Below are 27,689 nucleotides of genomic sequence, written 5' to 3'. Positions count from 1 at the left end.
ATTATACTATGTTTGACTATATTACTGTACTTAATGTTCATGTAATAAAGAAATATTGATTGATTGATTGATTGATTGATCTTAAATACATTCTACCTGGGGTAAATATATTGACATTCCTAACCTAACCATCTGACTTTTACACATGTATTCCATCAACCAAGTAAGGTACGTCTGGACCAGGTTGGATTTCTCGGGTAGGAGAGTAAGTCATCCAATAGGATAGGTTCAAGTTAGGGTGACAGCAAAGGTAAATTTTTGTTATTTGTGCAAAATAAAAAAAAGGTAGGTGTGTCGATGTAATCCACAAGTACCCACAAAACTCTTGGGACCCACTTCATGGGTGGTAATCAGATGAAACAGTGGTTTAGGTAATTCAAAGATCTACTTTGAATTACTATGCCACTTTTCAGTAGTCTGACAGATCTGTAATGGCCGAAAATCTGACTAAAATCAAAACATGTTTATGCAGTAATCAATAAAATTTCGTTGATTGACTATAAGGAAATTGGAATGTCTTGGCATTTTAAATTCTTTGATTTGTGAAAGAATAAAAAAAAAACTGTATTTGAAAAAAACTTGTTTCTCAGCTGCCAATAGATGATCGAAAGACTTACCACATTGAAATCGCACAAGAAAATCTAGATTCATTAAATAATTATGAGAATATGTTCAGAAATTATTAACTGAATGATCAGTGATAAGACAAGGGTTATGGCTATGGTCTTGAAACAATAGCTTAATCTTTTCAGTGAAAAACTTGAGAAGAGCAATGGCCAATAAAAAGCAAGACAAAGTCTAAGCAATGTGAAACAGTAATCAAGAAATATTATCTTGACCTCATTTAGCAGCTATGAAATACAGTGCGGAGGAAACAGCCTGACAACAACCAGCTCATTAATTAACAAGTCTCCAACATCGAATAGTTTCAGCAGCCTTCCTACAATCCTGAAATATCTCCATGTGATTACGATTCTATCCAAAAGTAAAAAGTCTCCAAAGAATGTTTTCAGAAGTGGAAAATGGTATTGGTTTGTGGAGTGGAATTCTTTGAAGTGGAGCAAGTCAAAGTTTCACCAAGTGATTCAAGTTCTTGCTAAAAGTCCAAAGTCAGATAATTTTCAGACTAAGCTCATCTAATGAGTAAAAGGACTATTAAGGATATTTACCACCATTCAGTAGGCTACTACAAATGCTTAATAACATGTTTCTGCTATGTTTAACACTTCTTAACAGTGGTAAATTATCTTAGTAGTCCTGTTATCCATTGAAATCCTTCATCAACAATCCTCCGTTGATGAAAAACCAGATAAAAATTTTCATTTGGTCTTGACGAGAGCTATTCTAAAATATAATCAAAATTAAAAGAGAATGTAGGAAATACATAAAACCTTCTAGAAATGAAATTTAAAAACATTAACACATTTAAGATGACGTAAAGCCTTCATTGAAAATTAAGAATGTTTTTACATTATTAAAGCTAAACTTGCTACATCACATAGAAAAAATTCTGGTGTTTCGATCATTGTAAACATGTTTAATTGTGAAGTTTTAAATAAAAATGGTTATATTTTACCTGGAATGTTAGTAAACACACACTCATGGATATAAAAATGTTTGCCATAAGTTTAAAATACTTAATAAGCTTTATTATTTTATTGATAGTCCATGGGGTAGGTTGGCAACAGCGTGAATGTGTAGTAAAACACACAGTTATGCGGCAATGAGGCTCCGGGCCAAACTATTTGATACTGTTTCGACACTACTGCCCTTGACCCCTACAAACCACACACTTCAAATGCATTCTCTCATTCCCTGTCAATGGTAAAACCAATTCATTGCTTCTGTAAACCATTTTCAGCATGCTCTTTCATACATGTTGCAAAACCATTTTAGGACAAATATGTAAGTAAAATAATGGCAATTTAATACTAATCACATTAAAACAAAAATTGTTGCATCTTCATTATTTATGTCTCATAAATTATTGCCAACAATTTAAATAAATATCTTATTTGTAAAGGAGTACATATGTATTACTTTTTGTGCAAGAAAGTTTTTTAAGTTGAGTCAAGCACAATTTGAATTTGGCTCATATTTTCAAGTATCAAGTTTTTTTCCAACGCATTAATACATTGTGAAGGTGGTTTGTTATCATATTTAAAATACAAATAACAATAAACGTCTTACAGGAAGCAACAATTTAAAATCTGGTAAAATATATTAAAAAATCAAAGGACACTAAATGAAAAGACTATATATTACATTAAGAGCAAAATATTACAACTTTTTTTGTAATTCTAATAAAATACTATGATAACTTTTAATTCATGAAAATATGAATTATTAATACATAGAATATCATTAAATTATATGATATATTTCACAGTCTAAAAATATTCTTAGCTTATAGGCTTGTGTGGCCCACTTAATGTATATGAGCTTTCCAGAACACACAACTTTAAAAACATTGCTACCTCAGTTACAATCATGAAATATTTTAGTCTCCCTGTGCAGAGCCACCTCACAGTCAACAAATTTCTAACCAACACTGCCCAAAGCCAACAGCACATATTTATTTAAAAAGGTGAAGGAAAGGAGTGAAGATATTAATAGCCATTTAAGAAAATAGAAACAATACATCTCAAAGTCATACCAATAATTAAATTTTCAAAAGCTGTGATTACTCACATTTTAATCCTGGCATTTAATTATTAAAGTCCATATTTATTTAACTTTAATTTAATATGAATGTTGAGTTTAGCTCCAGTTCAATTTCCTCTTACTGTAGCTTCTGGAATCTCCTGGACTAAGAGTCAGGGAATCCTGGAGTCATGAATAATGTTTCGTCTGAAGAAATCTAAAATAAAAGTGGCTCACAAAGAAGTTCAAAACAAGCCCTTTACAGTATTTCCACACGTCAGAGACATAATATAAGGTGAAAAGGTATTTTCATTGTCTTATTACATAGATTACATGACGTTTGCACCATTTTTTGGACCACCAACTTTTATTTGGATCTTTATTGATCAACTCTTCCCCACCATAGGCTACATTATGTGAAGAAAAATCAATTGTTTCCACCGTACTTTGGGATTGTGTCTAAACATTATAGTGCACAGGATGGACAATGAGAATACCTCTTCCCTTAGATTACACTATATCTTTTAGTCTGGGTGTCTCTGATGCCAAAACGGTACAAAAAGTTCTATTTCAGCTTTTTCAACACCAACTTTTATTTTGGATTTCTTCAGACAAGACGAGTCCAGATTCCAGAAATGAAGTCTATGAAAGCCATAACAGATTTCAGATGCTGCAAGAGGAAAATTGAAATGGAAATAAACTCAACATTCACATTGAATCATCCCTTCTCATTTGGCCAAAAGCTAGTAATATATGTGAAAAGAGCTACTCAAGGTTCATTACGAAATGTTTAAATTTAAATTGTTCATAAATGTTCTTAGGTTAGATCAATAAATCTTTTCAAAATTACATTAGTTAATGTTATAATATATTGAGAGGCCTTTAACATGTTTAAGATGTTGAACTTGTAAGTTGCAAGCTCAAACATTAGTGTTCTAGTTTCAGGAAATATCAACGATTAGGCATTTAAAATTTACTGTTTGTTTTATATACTTGATTCACACTAGCTATTGTTTCAATTCGACATTGTAACAGAATTGTTGTTATAATTTTAATTACTCATATTAATTTTAAACTTTTTAAAAATTTTTACAACTATGTTTATCCTGTACATAATTACAGTATAACCTATCATATCCAGTCTAATTTGGCGGGAGGTATACCAGATATGGAATTGTAATTACAATTAATAATAACATTAATTTGTATGTTAAACAAAGCAAATGTATTACCAATAATGCAGTAAGTTAAAAAAATTAAACTAATATTTGCTTGAAAGGCCATTTTATTCATTGCAGTAGTTTGCTGAAAGAAGATACTAATGTTTGTCAGTTGCTTTGACTGGAGATGTATATATTAATTGTTATTTGCTTTTTTTCTAGAACTGAATTAATTAGTTATATGATTAATGTTCTTGATACTGTTCAATGTTTTTAATATATAAAATTCCATGAATAAAGAGGTTTTACTTTATTTTAGTATAATGTTTGAGGGCACTATTTAACTATTAAAACTTTAAATACTGCGCTGAAACTGATCCCCAAGAAATTTTATAAATGTATGACACAGTAAACATTTTTATTATTTCAAATATTAAGACCAGGGACATGCATTGTTAACGAACATTAGCTAATATCGGTAATTATAGCAGATATTAAATCTGTTATAATTTCCCCACTGTCTCATTTCCAGTTTCAATGTCTGTAGGGACTATTAAAATAATTTGGCATGCCCAAGCCAAATGAACAACATTCAAAACAGAGTGGGGACATCCACCAGACCAAATCATATAGCTAACGTTCATTGTAGCAATTTACTCTGCGTTGCTCCGCCACACTTACTTTTTGAAATCTGGCTGTCAAGTCATGATATGTATACGAAATTTGCTGATTGTTACAACCTGTATAGGTTTCCAAAAAATTATCAAGTTGTTCTAGGACTTTTTGACAAACCTCTATAAAAGGTCTCGCACAAAATTGGTTATAGGTGGCAGTTTTTAAGTATTACAATGTTCAGCTTTGACTTCTTACAAATCTGATCACCTTATTTAATGTACTCATTCGTTGTATGGGATCTGTTCACGTCCGAGTTCTCCCTTCACACTTTGTTACTGTTACTTACTTGACTCAACTTAAAATGCTTAGTATTCACACATATCTGCCTGCATATTAAGACTTTGCATTTGTGTTTCAGAACAAATTTGTTTAAATAGAAACAGATGAGTGTGAGAATTTTAAATGTAGTCCACAATAATGCTGGAATTCATAACTAACTAATTCTTGCAACAATTTACAGATAAAGTTACTTTGCGACCAATCTTCTCCATGTAGTGGTTGATGTTATAAAACATTTTTGAGTATCATTACAAGTTTATGACTATCATTCATATTAGGTGGTTACAGCTTACCAAAGTCAACAAGCTTCCTTATCCATTTCATTTTTAATATTTTATCACTATTTATTTCGGTCACGACTGAAATGTTTTCTACATTATATTTTCGAAATATGCAGTATTTGGCATTAGAAAATTTTTTTAACGTGTTCAGTCCTAGAGGTCACCATGTTTGATTTTTCTGTTTAGTCAGAGGTTAAACACTGTGGGAAGCCAAAGTGATAACAGTAAAGAAAAATAATGAACGTGATATGAACAAATTGTTCAAAAAATAAAATTCAATAAATAATAACAATTAAGGTACCTTTAGTTTTTGTATATGGTTTTAGTGAAGTACTGTTCAGTCCAAGTAACTTATTACAAGATAGTTTCCATTTAAAATCTGCATAAAATCCCTAAGAATGAAGATCATTGTCACTTCACAAAACATCTTCAGATGTAACATACAGAATCACACAATTTATAAACACTAATACTTGAACACTGAAATGTTATTACATATGTCTGCATGCCAACAAATAAATAAGTAGTGTACTTGAAATCTGATTGTTTATTGTATGCAGTTTTTATTTTAACAGAATTTCACCTCGGTTCAATTAGTTTGTATTTAGAGATTTTTTTCATCTGTTTTTTGCTTGCTTGCAGAGTCAAATTAATTTTCTATAATATGTTGGAAGAAGAAACTAAAAGAATACACTTTATTAATCTGTTGGCCTACATTAAATCTGACCAGGACTATAAGTGACACCTTTACCCTTTTTCCACCCTATTGAAGTAGTATAATAGACAGAAAAATACACACATATGCCAACTTCTTGAGATTCTGTAGCTAAAAACTTCACTAAAGAACCATTACAAATTTGTTTGTATTCGAAAAAGTTACTATGTAATGTTTTTCTGCTTTTTGTATTCAGAAAATAGTACAAAACAAAAATATTTTTAAAAGCCTTTTGAAAAATGTAGTTTTTGCCTGAACTACTACCCTCCTTAATTATTAAAACTACTTTTACAGTACATTTTTGAAATTTAAAACAAATAACATTTGTTGTTACTGAAGTATGGTGAGAGAGCTTGTTGGCTCAGGTAAGTGTCAAGTGCGGACAGCGCCGGGTCTAACTGCGGGCTGCACCAGACGAGCCAACGAGCGAGCGCTTACTTAGACTAACATATCGGACACTTTTCTACTTCTCTTATCACATTCCGTTGATAAGTGATATGGATCTTAAGCTGAAAGAACAACCTTGGCTTCTCAACACTGCCATATCTAAAAGCAAAAAGCAAGAAACCAACAATAGCCCACGAAAAGCAGAGAGATTTGCTATTAAAACAGTCAAACTGTTCTTAAATAAACATGAGTACATCTTAAAATAGAAGTTGGCTATAATAAAACAACCTAGAATTTTGCCCAATATTAATAATGTTAAACTTAGAACACTTTTACCCCGTATTTTTAAGTACAAGGATAAAGGAAGATGCCTTATTTTAACAATACAATAATCCACATCAAAAAGCCTTTTTAGTTTTCTTTTTAAAGTTAACAATTTTGAATATTTAAATAATAAAAGACAAATAACAAATAATAGTTTGGATGTGTATTAACCGTACCTCAAAAATGAGCCATATCCCACAACCACAATTCTGCGACTAAAAATAAGACCATAAATGTTTGAAGCTTAACATTGCTTTTATTTGGCAAAAAAATTGAGATGGGACTAGTACAGCCAGCTCTTAAACTAAAAATTTTACTCATCAATTTTTACAGGATCTGTTTTAATGTTTTTAATACTTCTACACTTTTTACCTATCTAAATGTAGATTTACAACTACTACAATTCAATGCAATTTAGTTTAGTTTAGTTTAATGAAAATGCCTGTTGTCATTCTATTCCATCCACTTAACTGAATTGTTTAATAGATTAAATTAGAATATATATTTTTTAATATTAAAATATATTCAATACATCATACAAAAAACACAACAACATATTTTTAATAATTTCTAACATATATTATATATTTTAACCCTTTGAGGACCAACCCAAAAATTTACATTTTCTAAAATGTTCACATGCATATATAGCATATGGTGCCAAAACTGCACAATGTGATTTTTACTACTTTTACAGACATTTAGGAAAAAATTCATAACTTAACTCTTGTAAGAGATATTGTTGTGAAATATGTGTCAAAATGTTTATAAATATGTATCCCACTTAAATAAAAATACAATTATTGGATATGCATGTTTTTATAAGTATTAATATTACGTGTTTCAATTCTCACATATAACCAAAAAAAAGTGTTTAAAATCATTTTCAATTTTTTTTACAGAAAAAACTGTAAAAATTTTATCTGTGGAAAACATGTTTTTTTATTTCCATATGTTATTTAGAACATGGACAAAAAAAATCATAATCCTATATTTATAAATAAAAGAAATATGCAATATATTTACCAATAAGAGCTCAAAATATAGCGAATTTTAAAACATGCAAGGAAGACATGGAACTGAAAACTACTTACATTGAATTCTGTCAATGCAGATCAGTACATGACATAGATGGTCTTAGTCCTAATAATAAAAAAAATATAGTTGGAATATTTACACTATGTACACAATATTCACTCGGAACTTATTTGCAGATATGTTTTCCAAAGCAAACAGAATGGCAGCCCTCTTGACACGAACTGCATACCAGTCTGGATTTTTTTCTTGACTTTGCATAATCTTGGCCCTTTTTTGTGCAGACCCAACAAGTCTTTACTTTGTTGTCAGGTAATCTTTTAAGGCCTCTCTGTCCCCTATCATCCGCACCACCACCCACCAGGAGCAACTTGTTTTGCAGCAAACCATTCATCACTTATACTGTCAATAATGCTCACTATAAATTGATATCTTGATATTGGCTTTACTAGGCTGTTCAGAGAATTGTCCTTATATATAACATAAGCATTTAGAGTCATTCTTGCAAAAAAGTTGAAGGCAACCTTTTTCCAGTACTTTATGGTCCGCCTTTCATCCAGGTATGTGTTACAACATCATGTCGAAATGATCTATACCACCCATGTAGTGGTTGTAGTCCTGAAATTATTGATGGTTTTTTATCTGTAGTTTCCCTTCCACGCCTCTTAGTTATGACTTCAACTTTGTTTTATTTCTGGTTTAGATGATACTAAAATAACAGGGTGTTTTTGTGTGTTTCTTCTGACGATATGAAAAATGACTGTATTTTCCTTTTTGCAGTAAACTGATTGTCCTGGTTCTATTTTATCTTTTATTTCAGTAGGTAGACCCTTCCTATTTCTACGAATGGTTCCAGTCAAGAAGGTACTTTTGGAATATAACATCTTCACCAGGGGTAGACTCGAAAAAAAATTGTCACAGAAAACATGGTATCCTTTGTAAAAGTAATTACAGGCTACCAGAAGCTTTGAAACTACTGAATAGGCTAATCCATTTTTCGCTTTATCTCATCTTTATCCTCTTGTGACCTTGCACCTTTATAACAAAAAAAGCTAAGGCAATATTTAGAAATAGCATCACACAAAACCCACATTTTTTATGCCCCAGCGGTGGTGGTGGTGTTTATTTGGCAAATATTGCATCAACGATGTCTGGTTTTTGGTGCCGATAAGGCTTTCGTCAATAGAAAGTTGCTGGTGCCCACAATAATAATAATGAAAGAGCCTATTACAGTGGTCCTGTAAGGGTTGAAATTTTTGAGCACCATCATAACCAGGTTCAGTACTTTTTGGTAGTTTACTGTTATCTACCATGTGAAAAAATGAGAGGATTGACTCATAACAACCGTGACCGTGGAAACATTTTACCAAACCAAGGTGTTTATTTGAGAGCCTGTTTTTTAGACCAGTATGACTTGATTGTTGGTTTTCGCACTAAACCCATATTTAGTACTACAGCAATAAAAGCTTTGATTTCTGTTAGTGTCACCGGGACCACGATTTTCAATCTACTGTGTGGTGAAATGTTATATCCCTCTTGCTCTTATACTTTGTGTTGCATACCTGTTAGTTTCAGTAACAAACATGGACAATAGGGAGGTAGTAAAAAATAGCTCAAAGTATTTGATTGGTTTTGTGGTGCTGGGATCAAAATTGCAATGCCTTGGACCAGGCTGTTCAAGATACGAAAAAGTTGTGAACAAAAGGTGTGGCATTGCCCATCATTTCTCACTGACTTTTTCCCAAATGTCTGGGTTTTGGCCACTATTGTCATTTTCATCTGAACTATTTATTACAGGTTCTGGACCTACATCATCATCAGATTTCATCGCTAAAATACAGCTCTCTGCCTAGGTGTAGGTAAAGGTACCGGCATAGATCTAGGTTGTTGTTTAGGCCGCTTTGGTTGTGGAGGCACATCATAGTAATCACTGTCGCTATCTGAGTCAAATACAGGACTAGGCCTACCTTGAGTTGAAAATACCCTTGATGTTGATGCCTGATTCGGATCAAACGTTGGATCATCATCTGAGTCATCATCAAATAGGTTAGTTGATTCGTCTGAATCAAGCTCTGCGTCCAGCTCACGATCAAGTTCACTTGTTCTCAAGTTATCGTAATCCCATTGTGATGAAAAAGAACTAAATAATTTCACAAAATCATACGTAAATAAATATAAATAACACAACACTTGAATACAAATTTAGTACACGTGCAGCACGAACACAAAGCCGACTGATGTTAAACAAACAGCAAAGTCACGTCGCGTTGTTTCGTCGGTCCGCTGTCCGCTAGCGCTGTGAAGCGGAATGACGAACCGCGCAGCAGTCAGCTGATAGCGTTATTATAAAAGCTTTGTAGTTGATTTCAATGATGTTTTCAATTGAGTTAAACATGTTTTTACATAGAGTATGAAGTCAAATTTAAAAAGGAAATAAGAATCTCAGCTGTGGTTACAATATTTTATTTCAAAGTATCGTAAAAACTTTGACGTCCAGAAATCGAGCCGCTCGGTACTTTTCGCATAAATTACGACTGTCCAGAAATCGACCGCCTGGTCCTTTTAGCACAAGTTCCTAACGTCCAAAAATCGCACGCTTGGTCCTCAAAGGGTTAATACCTGATTATATTTTGTAAAGTTACTGGTTAGTTCAATTTTGTATTTCATACAAGTTATATAACAGGCATGCATGTCAGATGTGCCTGCAAACACTTGGATGTATTACATTTAGGCTCTAAACTCAAATATGTTTATTAATATGGTGATAAAGACACATTAATTTTGTAGTGACCATTATTTATGATTTCAGCATTCCTTTCCCAATAAATAGAACGTATTATGTCTGTCACTAAAGGAAGATTTTAAAATATTAACTAAATAGTTTCATTTGTAATAAAACTAAAAGTAAGAACATTGAATGTTTCACTTTATTAATGTAGTTAGATTACTGATCAAATTAGGCAGTTAGATTTAGGCAGCTAACCACTCAGTCAAAACCACTGTGACAAGAAGTAATATGACAAACCTTTATCTAAATTTAACAAATAATGTTTTGGAACTTCTAGCTATATAAAGTAATTTTCTTATTACTTCTGGCTCTTCTCTGGAATCAGATCTATTAATTTCTAATGAGTTTCTATTCATGAATATGCCCCTACAAAATATAAGGTTAGGGTATATAGAATCTGAACAAGATTTATGTTTACACAGCTGACATACTGAACAAAGCACACAATTGTGCAAGAAAGGAATGTGGAAAGAGACTAGAAGCCTGTCTCGACAATGCAATTTGGTCCATATTACAGGATACTTGTCTGTTATTTGCTTGTGGACTGCACAGCACATTATTGGTACATTTTTAAAAACACATTGTGCGTCAACTCCAATCAAATGTTCCTAGACTAACTCCATCTCTTGAGAATAAAGATTTTTCCTCTGGTTGGAATAAGCTTTCAGCTTGAAATTTTTTATGAATAATCATTAGCTGATCATCATTACTGCTCTTTAGTGGCTGATTTAGTATTGTAATCTCTGCCATACAACATATGCCCTGGAGACAGAATTGAAGTGTCTCCTCCTCCTCCTCCTCTTAACAACCCCACAGTTGGTTGCTGGACTTGTAGCCCAAGAAACATACCAAAGTTTTATACTGACCCTCAATTTAAATGTTTATTTATAGGTGCTAGCAAAATTTTCAAAACCCATATTTGTGGTGGTTGGCTTTAGTAGTAAATCCAATATGGTACTGTTTTTGAAAAAATAAAACAACACATCAATGAAGAAATATATGAAGTTAATTTGATAAGTATGGTAATTTGACCTCAAATATTAACTGCAACACAGTGAATTAAGAGTATCACACAATTCACAGCCCAGGCAGGTAAACTTGTGTAATCGTGTGTGTGACAAATTTTCCATATACCTGTTTTCTAAACTTGCCAATTCCAATTATTTCTAAAGGGCATATATTTTAGACTTCATCAACACAATAGGAATAGAAGTGATGAATGACATCAATAAAAATAACTAACAATCTTTTACATCACATTGACCACAAAGGCAGATACCTAATACCCAAGAAGTTCTGAAGTTATCACATTACCCCAATACAAGTTTTTAGTAGTTTTTAAAATATATAAAAGATAATCTTCTTAACTTTTAAACCTCACTTTAGAAAACTCAATTTATGAAAATTACAGGATGTAATAAGATTTATTCAGATAAAACTTCTCTACCTGAATGAGTCATATTTACAGTACATTTTAGATAATACTTTTTTAGACTTTCTGCGAGAGAATGACAAATGATTTTAATTAGGCCTATTCACTTTATTATTACTTAATTCTCTGAAAAATTTGTGGTAGTACACAGAGTAAATTGTATAATCCATATAGGAAATTTTCAGGCATAAATATTAAACACACATATTCCACTTATATTGCGTTGATATAATTTACCTCTCTAATCAAGTTTTGAAGTGGGAGTCATGAATACTTACTGATAACTTATCTCAGAGCTTCACAAGTGATAAAAACGACTCTTTATAGCTGTTCAACCAAAAACATATGAGTCAAGAAAACTTGGAAAAACAAATTCAACTTTCTAATGACCACTTAGGGATTTTATGATTGCCACTCAAAAAAGCTGCTATTTAAATGTATACAGCTGGTGTACATACATTTCTACCAAATCTTCCCAACTTAAATTGAAATGAAAAATTAACAAATATTGTGCTTGCACTTTTAATCCGTTAAACAAAATAAAAATAGAACATTAGACATCACACAATAATTGTCCTGATGTGTCCTACTATCCATAAATAATGGGTGCAATGATTACATACTACATTTGGGAGCATTACATTACATTATCCGAAGTTGATGGGACCAAAAATTATTTTGCAAAAGGCGTACAACGATTGAAAACTTGCTTCCAGTTGGTATTGATAACTAAAAACTGAACAGTGGTATCAAATACAAATGTACCCTCCTACAGCAAGGGTCGGCATACACAATTTATAACTATAAAATATAATCAATTCCTGACAGAAGGCCAATTATAGCTTAATAGTATAGATACAGTACTATTGTCAAAATGATATTCATGAAAGACATCTTGTAATCATACAATATGATATTCAAGCAGTAGTAATGTATAAAATAATTTCATACAAATTTTTAATTGAAAAAACTTTTTATTACTTAAATTGGATTTATACCAATACTGACTTGATTACAAAAAATTACTTTTATAATGTGTTTTGGATAGCCTGGTAATTTGCATAACCGAATTCTGGATAATTTTGTCCCCTAGTATAATTGAAATTATGAGTGGTTTTGTTAATTACTGATTGACTGGTATTTACTATTACATAGAAGAAAGACATTTGAAACACGTTTGCAGATTATGGATATTTCAAATGTGTTTAATATTATTAAAGGAACATTATCGCAATTACTGATTGCCTAAACTAGAATGAAATTGTTGGATAACAACAAAAACTGATGTCGCTAATCCTTTTGATAGTTGATCACAAAACAAACCTATTCTTACAAGTTCCTGACCATTGGTAGTGGTTTGGAAGTTACTTTTCAAGTCTATTGTATCTACAAAAACAAAAATGTGTACAGCTCTACCTATGTATTGAGGCAGCCTTCTCTACCAAAATTTGTTCAATCATCTTAGATCATACTTCAAAGATTAATGTGATAAAGTCACAATTCCTACAACATGTTGTACACCAAAAGTTATTATGCAAAAGTGTCGCTGTAAGTGATCAACTTCTCATCTAAATTTAAAAACTTGGCACTTGTAGTGCATATTATTACATTTGCAACATATTTTGGAAACAGTTATTTATCTTCAAGAACTTTATTCATTTGTTTTAACCAACCTTTTCCAAAAATATTCTGTCAAGGTTCCAAAACGCAAGACTAAAATATACAAGTGAACTGTCATCTTTTCAGCTTGTGAAATTATTCTGACTCTGTAGTCAGTACTAGTTGGTACTTTGCTGGAAATTATACTCAATTTCAGTCCAATATTTAGTATATATTCATAGATAACAACACATGCATTTAATTTTATTTTGCAGTGTGCTGTTTTTTAACACATATTGAGTAAACTTTTTACTATAATGGAGGAGGGAATATCACATACATTGTTAGTAATGCGTTGTATGGCAGTTAACTAAAAATATTTCCAAAAATTGGATATAAGAACCTGTTTACCTATCTTCTAGAACCATGTCATGTGCTTTATGATGGTTATGTCAGTTATATTTAACAATAAATGTTGCTTGCATTGTATATGAACCTAATTATTTGAAACTTGTGAAAGACTTAAATGTTAACAGAGGTAAAGAGTATAGACATCTATTGAATAATAATAATGATTAATAGAAGTTTATTTGCCTTATCGCTTGTATACGTTTTGATAAAGTCATAAAACAGCCATCTTTGGCTATTTAATTCCTTTTTTTAAGAAAAAAATTAATACTTTGAACAAATGTTTTAATAAATAAAATTTCAATAACAAAATATAAATAAACTACGTAATTAAGTTTGCATTTGTTAAAAACCCTTGTTACTTTAAGAATTAGATTTCCAAACATCATTTCTATAATGAATCCTTATATTCTATAACTATGGCCAAATTTGAAACAATAAAAAATTATAATCTTCAACATTCAAACAGACTCAAGAGTATTAACAAAATTAAAAAAAATAATCACCTTTCAGGAACTTGCTGGTCTCCGGGCATCCTTTTCTGCTGAGTTCTGAAAAATGTTGAATATTTATTCGAAACCTGCCAACTACAAGATTGACACAGTGTAAAGTATTGGTTTTAATGCACATCATATAAATAAAATTTCCCTGGAGCGGGAAGTGAGAGTATAACTTGTGTACTAATAAAGGAAATAAAGGTTAAATTAAAAATAACATAATTATATCACATTGTTTGTAAGTTAATTTAACTTTATGACATGACTGACAGGGTGATAAACGACATAATGATATATTCACAATATATACATTTCACATCATAATTTCACATCAAAACTTTCAAACATTCAAGGTAAAAAACAACACATGGAAACCACACTCAAAATGCACAAAATAGAATGACAATTTTAAAACTCGAAAGTATTTAAAAATTCCAGTAACAAACTAAAAAAATTATATTATTTAAACTAAACTTGACTGTTTTAAAAATTATTAATATAACACATTTAAGTAAACAACACAAATAATTTGTAATTTAAAACGTAATAAAAAGCTGGGTCTGGTGTATAAGGGGTTTTATAGAATACCAATTATTTACATAATTCATTATTTTATTTATGAATTTAAAATTGATTTAATGTTTGATTTAATATGTTCAGTAAAACTATGCAGTTTTTTAAAACACTTTAATCACTTAGTGTCAATATTAGAGACATCCAAAAAATACAGAGTCTTGCAGTATAGCTTAACCCTTCGTACGCTGTAAGCGGAATATTCCGCCGAGTAAATCTAACTAGAAACGTTCTAAGCGGAATAGATCGCGGAATCCCCTGATAACGCAATATATTTACGTTAGTTCTACAAATTGCCGCCAGAATGCTTGAGAGTGAATATTTGGTGATCTAATATGGCGGCAATGTGAAGCGTGACTCATCAAAACAGCTTGGGACCAATCACAACGGAAGCTTTTGTTTGCTTTGTCAGTCCGCGCCATCGCCAGTGAGCAAGCTGTACGCTCTAAGCGGAAAATACTCGCGCGTGACGGTCAGCTGCCGGCGGCCGCTATGTACTGTTGTTTATTGTTTATAACCTGCTATACTGCTTTAGCTGTCTATTATGCGAGGTTATCCATATTGATAATGTGATAAACTATACATCTATGTAAAACATGTGAGGCCAAGCCTGCCCTCCACCCAGATGAGTGTTTTGAGATTTACCACACACAAGTCCAATATTAGTGTGCCTTTTTTATTTTTGTACCATTTTGTGTTCTTTATATATTTTATATTTGTCATGGATTTGTTCCCTTCATTATCTACTAATTTTGTATAAATAATATGAATTACTGTTGGGCTAACTTTTGCTACTTTCAGAAAAAGTTTTTATTGGACTTTATATACTGCGTGTATATTTACATGTATATGATGTACTCATATGTAAATAAAATAAAAGCAATATAAAAACTATCATGTGTTTTCAGCAGTTGCAAGACCAATAAACCTAAAAAAATATATAACTTTTAAAAAAATTAAAAAATTATTATTTTTTTATTATTGAGCATTAGAGCAATTTTATACAACTTGCTTTCAGCGTACGAAGGGTTAATATTAACAAAGATAATAAAACAAATGTTTAAATCAATATTCAGTATTCTGTGATGATATTCTGTAAAGTATAAATCAGTTGTGCAACATGTCTTTGTTGTGCCAAAACGCTTGATACAGAAAAATTGGAAGTATTCATTATGCTCTCAATTGTAAGACATGTTTTAGAATTAGTGATCTTGTAAATATTGCTGTAGCATAAGTTTACATATCTTATATAGATGATGAGCTATTTCAAATGTGATTTACCTATAAGTCTTTGACTCTAATCTTTAAATTTTAACACAAATGTTTTAATGAGAAATGCGATATTATGAGTAAATAAAATAGTTTTTTACATTAAAAAATATAATTGTATTTTACACTGTTGGATGGTTTAACATCAACATAGCAAGAACTCTGCATTTTGCATACTGATTTAGTTTTATTTATAATTACGATATTATTGATAATATATATTTTTATTCAATACCAAAAATTGTAATTGATTTGTTTAATATTTTAGTTGTACTAAAAATAAAAACCAACTATTTTACATACCTACAATGAAAAGCTAATGAGTTTTTAGATTGTGATGTACTGAGAATGGTTGGTTACCTAATTTAATAATAGTTTTTTATTATTATTTCAAATTACTGTTAAGTATAAAACATTTACTGTAATATATTCTCAAAAAGAAAACAATTAGAAATTTTAATTAAAATTTAAAATGTGTTTATTAATGTATAATACATCACAATGTACTCTTACAGTAATTGAGTAGTTTATCTTAAGCAAATCCACCCACACATTGTAGTAGTCGAGTTTGCTTTATCTTCTGGACAACCCACACATTCATACTGAAATCCAGTTACAAATCGACCCATGACTACTTACCTCTCGACTAGATGTATTTCCATTAGCCACATGTCCGTTCTCAACATTGACTGTGCCGGCTGCCGGTGAGGAAACTGGTACTTTCAGGAATTTCTCTAGTTCATCATTTTCATTAGCAAAGGTCGAATTCATCATAATCCTGTACAATGTTAAGGTTTTATAACAGCTTCTATTTTAAATACATTTAAATTATACAAGCTATTTATTGTATTAACTATATAAAAGCAATAAAAGTAGATTTTTAATAAATTCCTGCTATTAAAACAAAATTACTACATTTTGAAGAGGCACAGGCAATTCTGTCTGGGTTTGTAAAAAGATCTCATTTTTTTATATAGAGATATATTTATAAAAATCCATACGTCAGTTACTACCAATGACACTCCTCCATACTTTGTTGTATAGGCTACTATTTGTCAGAAGGATGAAAAAGCGTTAGACCTAGGATAGACCATTGAAATAACCTTTTTCTTTGTACTCAGAGGAATTGACCTGATTATTTTGAAAAAAACCTTTTGTCCCAGGGAGCCGAAGGCTTAGCTGAAATCCAGCAATACAGTGATTTGATATTTTCTTCGTGGTTTTCAATAACAAACTCGGATACTCCATGGAGAGTTATTGCTTTGTAGATTTCCTCTTCTTGAAGTATTTTGTAGTATTGACAGTGTTTCTTGATAATTAGGCTTCAGAAAGTAGGAATGAAGGAATATAGGGCAATAGTTACTTGCTTCTATGTGACAGCCATTTTTTAAATATATACCTTGGATATTTATAAAATTGAAAGAAATTGGCCTTTCATAAGTAACAGATTTTAGATTAACAGATTCTGGTAACTATTTCTGATAAGTGATCTAAAAAGAACTGAACTGTTTGAATATGTTTGCTGATAACTCATCTACTTCAGAGTCTCAGTCTTCCGGTTCTTATGATGTTAATGATTTCTTCCCTCATTAGTGAACTTCAAGCGGAAGTTTGTGTAAATGGTGTGTGCCTGACAAGGCTGGTTTCAAATATCTTTTCAACAATGTTCATGTAAAACTTATTAACATGTTTCTGTAATTTTGTGACAGTGTTCTGATCTGAATCCATCTGTTTATCAGATGAAATGTTTAGCTAGTAGTTTTTTGTAATTTATAATTTGCCACATGTTTTGAACTTCTTAGCACTTTCTATGTTATTATTTCATATTATTCTAATTCAATAGCGATTAGCGATAAGATTTCAAAGTTAATCGTTCTTCAATACTTTTCTGTTCTAAACATCTTTCTTAAGTGTACTGGGGTGATAAAGATGGAGTAATTAGATTTGGCAATATAAACAATTATGGATGAAATAGTAATTTATTAATTTGTATTAATTCCATTACCATATTAGTTAAAAAATAGCAGTTTATTTCCTTCTCTAGTGTTAAAGTCTACTTACTTTCTTATTAGAATTAGGTTGAAAACTACATTTTTGCTGGTTTTTATGTTTTTACAAAGATAGTAGATAGTATTTCTCTTGACTTCACTTTTTTGTATAAGTCCTTGTCCAAAATCTTTTGCTGCTATTTTAGTGTAAAAACAATGTTTTAATTAAAATTCAAAACTTCTTTATTCATAAGACAGTACAAGTATTGTACATAGAATAGTGTCAAAATTATTGTGTCACATAATGTACAGATTTATAGAATAATACAAAATATAGTTTTCAGTTATCTAATATAAAAGTAGTCTTAATCTATGGTAATAATGTATTATACGTAGATAATGCATTTTTAAATTGTTAGTTAGCTTTTTATTTAGTTTAATATTGTCTTGTTTATTTATGTTAAGTATATCAAAATATTAAAGTTGTTTATTTTTTGCTAATGTAACTATATTAAATGTGACTAATTTAAGTTAAGTAAGTATTATACACGGCTCAAAAAAAGTCTTCCAGGCTATAGAGGGCTCTCATTATTAAATACTGCTTCAGAAGGACTTTAAATGTATTTAAATGTGGCTCTGATTGCATCATTTTAGTCAAAATTTTTTAAACTATAATATTTTTATTTGATAAAAATAATTAAAGTAAAAATTTGAATTGGTTTATAATTTTACCAATTTATTTAACCCCTGTACAAATATAATTTCACCTATTTGTCCATTACTAACCAAACACTACAAGTGCCTCATCTATTTTAATTATTGTCACCATATGTTCAACTCATCATCACATGAACAAAGCCAATCATCATATACCCAAACAACATTTCAATGGTGCACTACAACATTTCCATATAACAACGATTAAATACAATTTCATCACCACATAGTTGTCTTCAAAGCAAGAATAAAACAATTCTAGTAAACACCATGAATTCACAAGAGAATATAGAAATGTGAGATTGTAATGGGTAATGCTGGAAGTACTGCATACCATTCACCAATTGCAGAACAATCTCTTGCAGTAGACAACCGAGTAAAATTGAGACAACTACACTGAAAACGCATCATTACATCACTGACACATTTTTATGACATCTCTATGAACATATTATGTAGTAAAGACTGGTTAAGGGTTTAATACACCCCAAGTAGACTGTATGAGATCACTGGACATTAGTTTTAGTTACATCAGCCCTTCACCAACATTATTGTTATTGCTTGTAAGTCCATGTCCCCGTGTTCTACCTGAAGAAGTCACTACTGGATGGTCCACAAGCATATGCCAAGACTACAGAGTCTGTTATGCTTTCATATGTTATGTAAATCCAGCACAGGGTTTCTTGACGTTGGTGTACACAAACTAATCTTGCAGAATCCACTTCAATGAATCTAAAAAATATACTTTTCATTGATTGCTGTTTCATACTTGTCTATCAGTTGTACTATCCATACTTCATAATACATATCAAAATTTTATGCTTTAAACCCTTGGGACCAGGACGAAAAAATTACTGTCCCAAAATTTGCACATTATAATTTCAGAGATATGTGCCAAAACTGCTAAGGCCTATTAGAAAGTGCCTTTCTTACAGTTGTAAAAATACCATAATTATTAGTATTCCAATAAAGATAGAAAACTGTTTTAATAACAGAATAAGACAGGAAAGGGAGAAAGTGAAACATTAAAACTGTTCAAGAGAAAATCAAGTTATAATAGATTAACTTTCTTGCAAAAAAAATTATAACGAATCAAACTTTAATGTACTTTAACCCTAGAACTGGCAATGGTGTCACTCTGTACTGGCGGCTCTATTTTAAACAGCCTCCCAGACGTTTCTTATGATGTATCACATTTCATAACTGTTAGTCCAAATATAAACTATTATATGTCAATGTATTCACAACTATATGGAGAGCATTATAATAACAATATCTTATTGTTTCCATGGAAACATATTTTTATTTTTTTTTACAAAATGTAAGAAAAAATGTTTTTTGGAAATTTTTTTTGTAAATATTCCGTTTGTGTAACTGCTTAGTAATAAACTTTACATCAAAACCGTAAATGTATAACTTATTCGAAATATTGTCCTGATTCCAAAAATATATAATTATTGTAACTTTTACCTCAAAACGTATGTGTTACAAGGACTTTGTATGAAAAAGCACCCATATTTACTTATTTTCAAAAATGCGTACATTTCTAAATAAATATTATTGTTCGTGGGGTAAACATTAATCTCTTGACTGCATTTATACTATATATAAGTATGACAGTTAAAACAAAAATAAAATAAAATAATAAATTTTAATCTTACCTTATTTACACATGTACAATATATACAAAGTTTCATTTTTCACTCAGCGTCACTAGATTCCGCCCTGCGAGCTCTATAAGATCATTTGATCGGTCTCTAAAGTTTTCACCCATACTGAACAACTAAAACTATAACCTAAGAAAGCTAAAAAAAAATCCAATAATAACAACACCAAATACTATTGGATTCGTAACCCTCAAATACAAAACCCGGCACTTGTTTTACAGTTTCACAACAAATGTGGTTGACCCGTACTACGTTCACGTCAGCTGTCCAAAAAAAACGATGTTTTACGGTAAACAAAGAAGACAATAATTGAAGTAAGAACAGTAAATCGGTACTATAGTTATTGCTCTTCCAGAATATATCAAATAAAAATCATTTATATGACCTTAATTGCCTACAATTTCAATAACTGTACATGTCTACTTTGGCGACGAATATTCGTCGTTGCCAAATCGGACGGGTCCTTTGGCAACGAAAATTCGTTTTATACCAGCTCTAGGGTTAATATAACATAGCAGTATTTAATAAATCATTAACCTTTTATTTATAAAATGTTTTAAAAATTGTGGTTAGTGCCTAATGTTATTCTTATTTTGCCTAACTCCTTTTTCCTTTAGAATTATAATAAACTGGTATGTAATAAACAAACTTTAGATTTTTGGAACCTACTGTAATGTTTTAATTCACTTTATAATCAATCTGACACTATTCATGTACATTTTTATCTATCCATTAAAGAATAAAATTTCCTCTGAATTCAAATTTGTAGCTTTAGGTTCATTATTCTCTTAGTTGCTTAGGGTGTGAGGATTTGACAATAATCAATTTTTCTTTTAATTATATTTAATTATTTAAATTAATATAATAAATATAAATAAACTTTTTTGTGAGGTATAAATTATATTTATTTTTTAAACGTTTTTATAGTTTTTTTTCACCCAATTTAGATCCTCTTATTTTTTAAAAGATAAACATTAACCTAAGTTGTTAAAGCCTTGATTTTAAAACAATCGTATTTTTGGCTGGAACTAAATTAGAAATGCAAAAGGAGACTAGGCACAAGGATGATTAACAACAGTAAAGGAGGATTAACACAACCCAAACATTAGGTTTTTTTAGTTTAAAATATTATAAAATTTAACTTACTCCGCAGTAGGTTTCACCATTGAATATTTGTGGAGGCAGGGGGTGCTTGGCATCTTTGGCGTCACTGTTTTGTTGCATGAACTCCTTTTCAGCCTCCTTCCCCGGTTCCGTGATGTCTATAACCTCATATGTTTATGTTTTTACTGTCCAAAATCATGCATACTCTTTGCTGCCTCTTTTTTACCTAAAACCATGAAATAAAATGAACATTATATATTACTCAGTCCTATTATCTACAGACAATTTTAATAAATCTACATGACCACATGAATACCATTTATATTGTAAATTATTATTGTATGACTTATGTGACTAGATCCAGAATGTTGGAGATGCCATGTTGTAGACTCAAGCTCTGAATGTAACCAGTTCTGATAGGTTACAAATCAATTCAAATCAATCCAATCAAATCAAAAAATTCTTTATTTGTAATTTTCATGGAGAAATACAATGGCGTCATGGTAGTAAAGTCATATTTTATATAAATATGCAAAAGTGATTTTTAATTTTACAAACTTTGATGTTGTTTGTTGTTTCTTTGTCAGTGAATTCTTTGATCGAGTAAAAGACCACTCCAGGAGCCATTCTTGAAGTTTCCTCTTAAAATGTTTTTGTCTGGAGATCTTCTTCAAGTAGATAGGAAGGCAGTTAAACAATTTTGGTCCCATGTAGCTTGGCTTCTCTTCATATAGGCTGAGACGGTGGTTAGGCAAAATGAAAATTGTTTCCATGCCTGGTGTGTTGTAATAATGGAGCTGTCCTGTTCTTGTTAGATTTTGATTAGTAGCGTAAAGGATAACTTCCTGGATGTAGAGGATACTAATGTGAGTACCTTTAGTTTTTAAATGTACTTCTGCAGGAGTCAAGTGGATTGAGGTTGGCTAAGATCCTAATCGCTTTTTTTTAATTACCAGGATACGTTGCACACTTTTGCTGAGGATTTGCCCCAGACTGTTATGCCATATCGGAGATGAGCCTCAAAAAGTGTGAAATAGGCAATTCTAGTTATCTCCTGAGTATTGGTAGCCTTTTAGTCTTTTAAGGACGTAGATGCAGGAGTTAAGTTTTGAACAAAGTTGATCAATATGTGGTGTCCAGGTGAGTTTGTCATCAATAGTTATACTCCCAAGTATTTAGCTTTATTATAAAGGTCAACTTCTGGGAGTCCTGTCAATTCAACTGTTCTTCTTTCCAATGTTTAGTTGTTGAGTCTTATGGTCGTTTAATACTAAGTCATTCTGATTACAATATTGTTTTGCTGTATTTAGAGCGATAAAAGGATGCTATTTCTAGTTCTTGTACTTGTTTATTTGGCTATGAGGAGGACAGTATCATCAGCATACATGAGTACATGGCTAATCTCTTGGAGATAGTTTGGGAGAGATCGTTGGTTAGCAGAATAAAAAGTACCGGGTCCCCAGACAGATCCTTCAGGAACGCCTCTACTTAGAGGGAGTGGTGTTGAATGTTACACGATATGAGGTGTTGTTATTTGGTTATATGATATTTCTAACCATTTGTGTTCTTCCCTCCAGGTAGCTTGTTAAACCAATTGGTCTGTATTTCCTCTGACTCCCATATATTAATCATCTTTTGAAAGGAGGATATTATGGTCCAAGCAGTTCAAATGCTTTAGTAAATATCCAGAAAAAAGGCCAGTCACAGGAGCTCCATCTTCCATCTGATCTATAAATGAATTCAGTGTGAGTTCTATCAATGCTAAAATTTGTTGATCTTTCTTTCTTGTCAGAAACCCATGTTGTTTGGGTGGTTAGGACATTGTGGTCGGTGAAATGTGTTATATAAGCCGGTTTAACAATTACTTTTTTCAATCACTTTTGAAACTGTAGAGAGAAGGGATATAGGTCCTGTAGTTGTTGATGTCAGTTGGAGATCCTTTTTTAGTTTTGGAAACAACTTTTGCCAACTTTAGAGCTCTAGGGAAAATGCCTTGGGAGAAAGTTTTGTTGATAATAGATGTTAGAGGTGGTACAGCCTTTCAAAAGGATTGATGAGATGTCATCCACCCGCAGCCGACGGCTTTTGTTTGAGAGGTTAGAAATGGCTTCCTTCTGTTTCTTTCAGGGTACAAGGCCATAACGATATATATCAGGTATATGATTCTGTAGCTGGTTGAGTTGTTTGCCTTGTTTGTGTGAGTCCCATTTCTGTTAAGGTTTTTGTCAGCTACTGTTGTAAAATAGAGATTAAGGTGGTTTGCAACAAGTAGTGGGTCTGATTGGAGTTTTACCATCAATTTCTAGTTCTATGGAGTCTAAAGTCTTGTTGTCCCGGCAATTTATCACTTGCCATAGGGCTTTTTGTTGTTACTAGATTGCTTAATGAAATGTGATGTAGCCCTGTTTTCTTGACAATATTCTTGACCATCTACAAGCAGTATCAGTCAAGAATGTACCTGTTTTATGGAATATGATATGATTGTCTGGATGACCACAAGATCTAATACACAAGCTCCAGGATGTTGGAGGTGGCCTATTGTAGACTCAAGCACTAATACCAGCATTAGACCTACTCTTGTGATCTGGGCACATTATAAGGCTCAGTAGTCTGTGGCAAAGCTAATATGAGGGTTTACCTTAATCTCATAGTTTGAGGTAGTTTGGGTTGCATTCGATGGGATCAGTACATTTTTCGTATGTAAATGTGCCAAGTCAAATTCAAAAACACTTTGCAATATTGTTGCAATACTATTGCAATAAAAATGCTTGATTTATTTGCTATCAGGTGTAGCTATCTATACTATACTAATTAAAAATTAATAACTATAAGACCAATTAAATAATTTAGAAGTAACACAAAATGACTTTGATAATACATCAAATGTTGTAAGAAATAAAAAATAAGGTTTTGGTCTGTAGACAAATATTAATTCAGTTCACTTGCTCAGTCTCGTGTGAAAGTCAAGGTTAGGTTGGCTGTAAAACCTATGGCATTAACGACTCATGTGTGAAATCATATCAGTATCCATGTTTAAGACAAACAAAACAAAGTGTGTTTATGTGAATTTTGGAATCAATAATTTTGTTGGTAATTTATAATTATTTATTTGTATATTATATATTTTATATTGGAAAACAATTTCATTCTCTACACAAAAACCTTACACTATTTAGACAATTTAATTAAATTTCATGTATGAGCGATATTAAAAATCGTTCATTTTAAGGCCAAGTAAATTGTCATGATAAGCCAATAGATTAAGGTACATACAGGTTTTCAGTTAATCTCCATCATAAATATTTCCAATGTAACATTGTTTTCAGTATAATCATGTTATAACACCTACCTTAAAGTTTCGTAATATTTTTGTGTTTATTTTATGTTCTTTTAGGCTAAAAGTAAGGTCTTGAGGTAAATAAGGAAATTACGTAGAAAATGCACAAAAATATGGAGTATTTCATTCACAACCAAGGCAATTTAATTACGTTCCTCCTGTGGACAGAGCTAATAATTTAGTGCCTCAGTTTTCGTAAAATGGTTACAAACAACAATATGAAATTTGTCATAAGAATATATTATTGAATAGTTGTCTCTAAAGAAAGAACAATAGACAATAACTTTAGTCACAGTCAGTAATACTGAATTTCATAGTGTTACTTTTTATCTGCTGTCTACCACAGTCCTCCTAAACCTCTATTGAGGGAAAACCCATTTTCTTCCTCACTAACATTACCGTGTTTTTACTCACCTCACTCACATTCTGTAATGTGGGGAACAAAAACAGACCTCTTGTAAGGAAGAGTATAAAGTTTAGGACCAGATAAAATAATTGTTTTCAGCTAATTAACATTGCAAATCTAATTGTTCAAAAATTTAATGACAGTTGTAGAAAAAATTCAAATAAGTGATCTTTGATTCACCAACTTACCAATTATTTTGATCAGTGTAACTTAGGTTAACCTGTAGGCTTGAATATATATTACTACAGAAAAATGAGACTTTACCTTAAGATAACATCAACGAACAATAAGAAAAGCACAATACTCGTAACTACATCGCACAGTCAAAGCTGACATGTCATTTTCATATTAGGCCTAGCATTATTAACCACTTGCTAACATTTAATGTAACAAAATGCAAGTTATTTTGAAATATAATAAAGTTATTCAAACTAAAAAATGTTGAAAATATCACTTTTGAATTTATATCTTATATTTATTTAATTTACTATAATTTATTTTTATATAACCAACGTGTTATGAACAAGTATGTATTTATAATACATGAAATTTTATTCTTTCATTATGTACACATTAGTCAGACCTTGACTCATTGTACAGATTCAATTTTCTTTCCAAGTGGTATGTGACTAATGAGCATTAGTCAGCGGCCAGTGACTTCTCTCCACTGTCCACCGCCATATGGCTAGGTAGGGCAGGGCCCTACCTCAATCAGCCCAACATGGACACAACTCCTTACCTAACTGGTGTGGTGGTGATTTCAACAAGATCCATCCACAGCTGAGCAACAGTCCATATGCCTGCTTGTTGTGTATATGAGTGTTAATTACTATGAGTGTTCAAGCTTATTAAACTATTCTCTTTATCTTTATACATTTAAAACAATAAGGCAGAGAAGAATTTAAACCTTTTTTTGTCTTTAAATAAAGGAAAGTTTAAATAATCAATATGTCATAGCATTACTATAATGAATCATGAGCAAGTAAAAGAAATTATTATTTTCAAAACTTACAATTACATTTTAGTTTAAAGTGCAGAGATATAGAAAATTTAAAATAACTTATTAATAATTAAATTATTGTTTTTAGCTAAATTTGTCAATATTCCAAAACACAGATATTGTTATAAACAAATTCAATTGAGTGGACTTAAAACATTTTTTTAAAGTTTTTGTAAAATTAAATTATTTTTCTTCTAAGTTTAAATAAAATATCCTTCTGATACCTGTTAGATATACTGTAACTATAAGAGAGACAAAAATGTCGCTGGAAACCTCTTAATATTGTTTTAATCCTTAGAAGATAACTTTTACAAACTTTGCTGAATTTTATAAACTCATCTTACAATTTTTTTTATATAATAATCATCATATGACTACATTGGGTATTTGGAGTGTCATGGAAATCCTAAATCTTAAATTCAAGCTTAGGTCAATAATATGCGTATAATTTAAAAGGTATTTTGAATTGGAACATAATGCCACAAACCATACTTAAAAATCTTCTTTCATCACAAAATGGTGGATGCTGAAATAAGATCAATATTGAAACCTTAAACGGCCATCATTTTGTATATGGTAAATGTTAAGAATCAATCTATAAAAAAATAAAGCATAGATTATGTGCCCAGTATCTGATGTGTAGCTTTAAACTTATTAAGATGTTTCCAGATTGGCTTTAAACTTATTAAGGTCTTTCCAGACATTTTATACACCTTGCCTATAACACAAAATACACTCATATTAGAGACCCAAAAATGCCTCTACTGAATGAGAAAATTTCTCAATATGTATTATCTAGCAGCCTGTGGGATAGCATGTATCCCCCTATAAATGATATGAAATAAGCACCTTGTCCACATTCAACTCCTCCTTCCATGTATAGTCTCAGCTGATTGATGTCCTTCTTGTTAATCAACACCTTTTTAACTGTTTCCAGAATCATTTCAAATTTTGTAAGTAAATATAAATCAGGTTTTTTTTTCAACAAACCATGATTAATTTCCAGCAAGGGATATGTGTAAGGGGGCAGCTCTTTTACTAAAACAAAATTGATCGAAAGCTTAAAAACGTTTGTCATTGAGAATTAGAAATATCTTATCTCTTCCTATTTTTCCCTAACGAATTGAGTAAAGTGTAATTATTAGCTAAGTGTATATTGGCTACATGGACAGAATTTGACGAGTAGACGCCAAATACGTTCTGTTTTGTGTGTACTTTTAGTAAAATCAGTCAGCAACAGCAACAAACTAATCTGATTCACTGAAGAAAGGCAATTTCTTTGCTGATGCAAGCGTGAACAGAGCCATAAAAGCACGCGATTGTGTCGCAGTAACACGTCTAAAACCAGCTTTATAGCCTCGATTATAGAGAAGGATCTATCAAGATAGACGCCCGACAGATATGT

General features: G+C 31.2%; 1 pseudogene; it reads right to left on the bottom strand.

Annotated features, from left to right (window-relative positions):
* Positions 1-9,329: 9,329 nt before the first annotated feature.
* LOC124358295 lies at positions 9,330-27,227 on the bottom strand (annotated as a pseudogene).
* Positions 27,228-27,689: the final 462 nt, after the last annotated feature.

The sequence above is a fragment of the Homalodisca vitripennis genome, chromosome 3, assembly GCF_021130785.1.
Source record: "Homalodisca vitripennis isolate AUS2020 chromosome 3, UT_GWSS_2.1, whole genome shotgun sequence".
Lineage (NCBI taxonomy): Eukaryota > Metazoa > Arthropoda > Insecta > Hemiptera > Cicadellidae > Homalodisca > Homalodisca vitripennis.
Note: the sequence above shows the minus strand (reverse complement) of the source record. Positions and strands in the feature narration are given on the sequence as shown.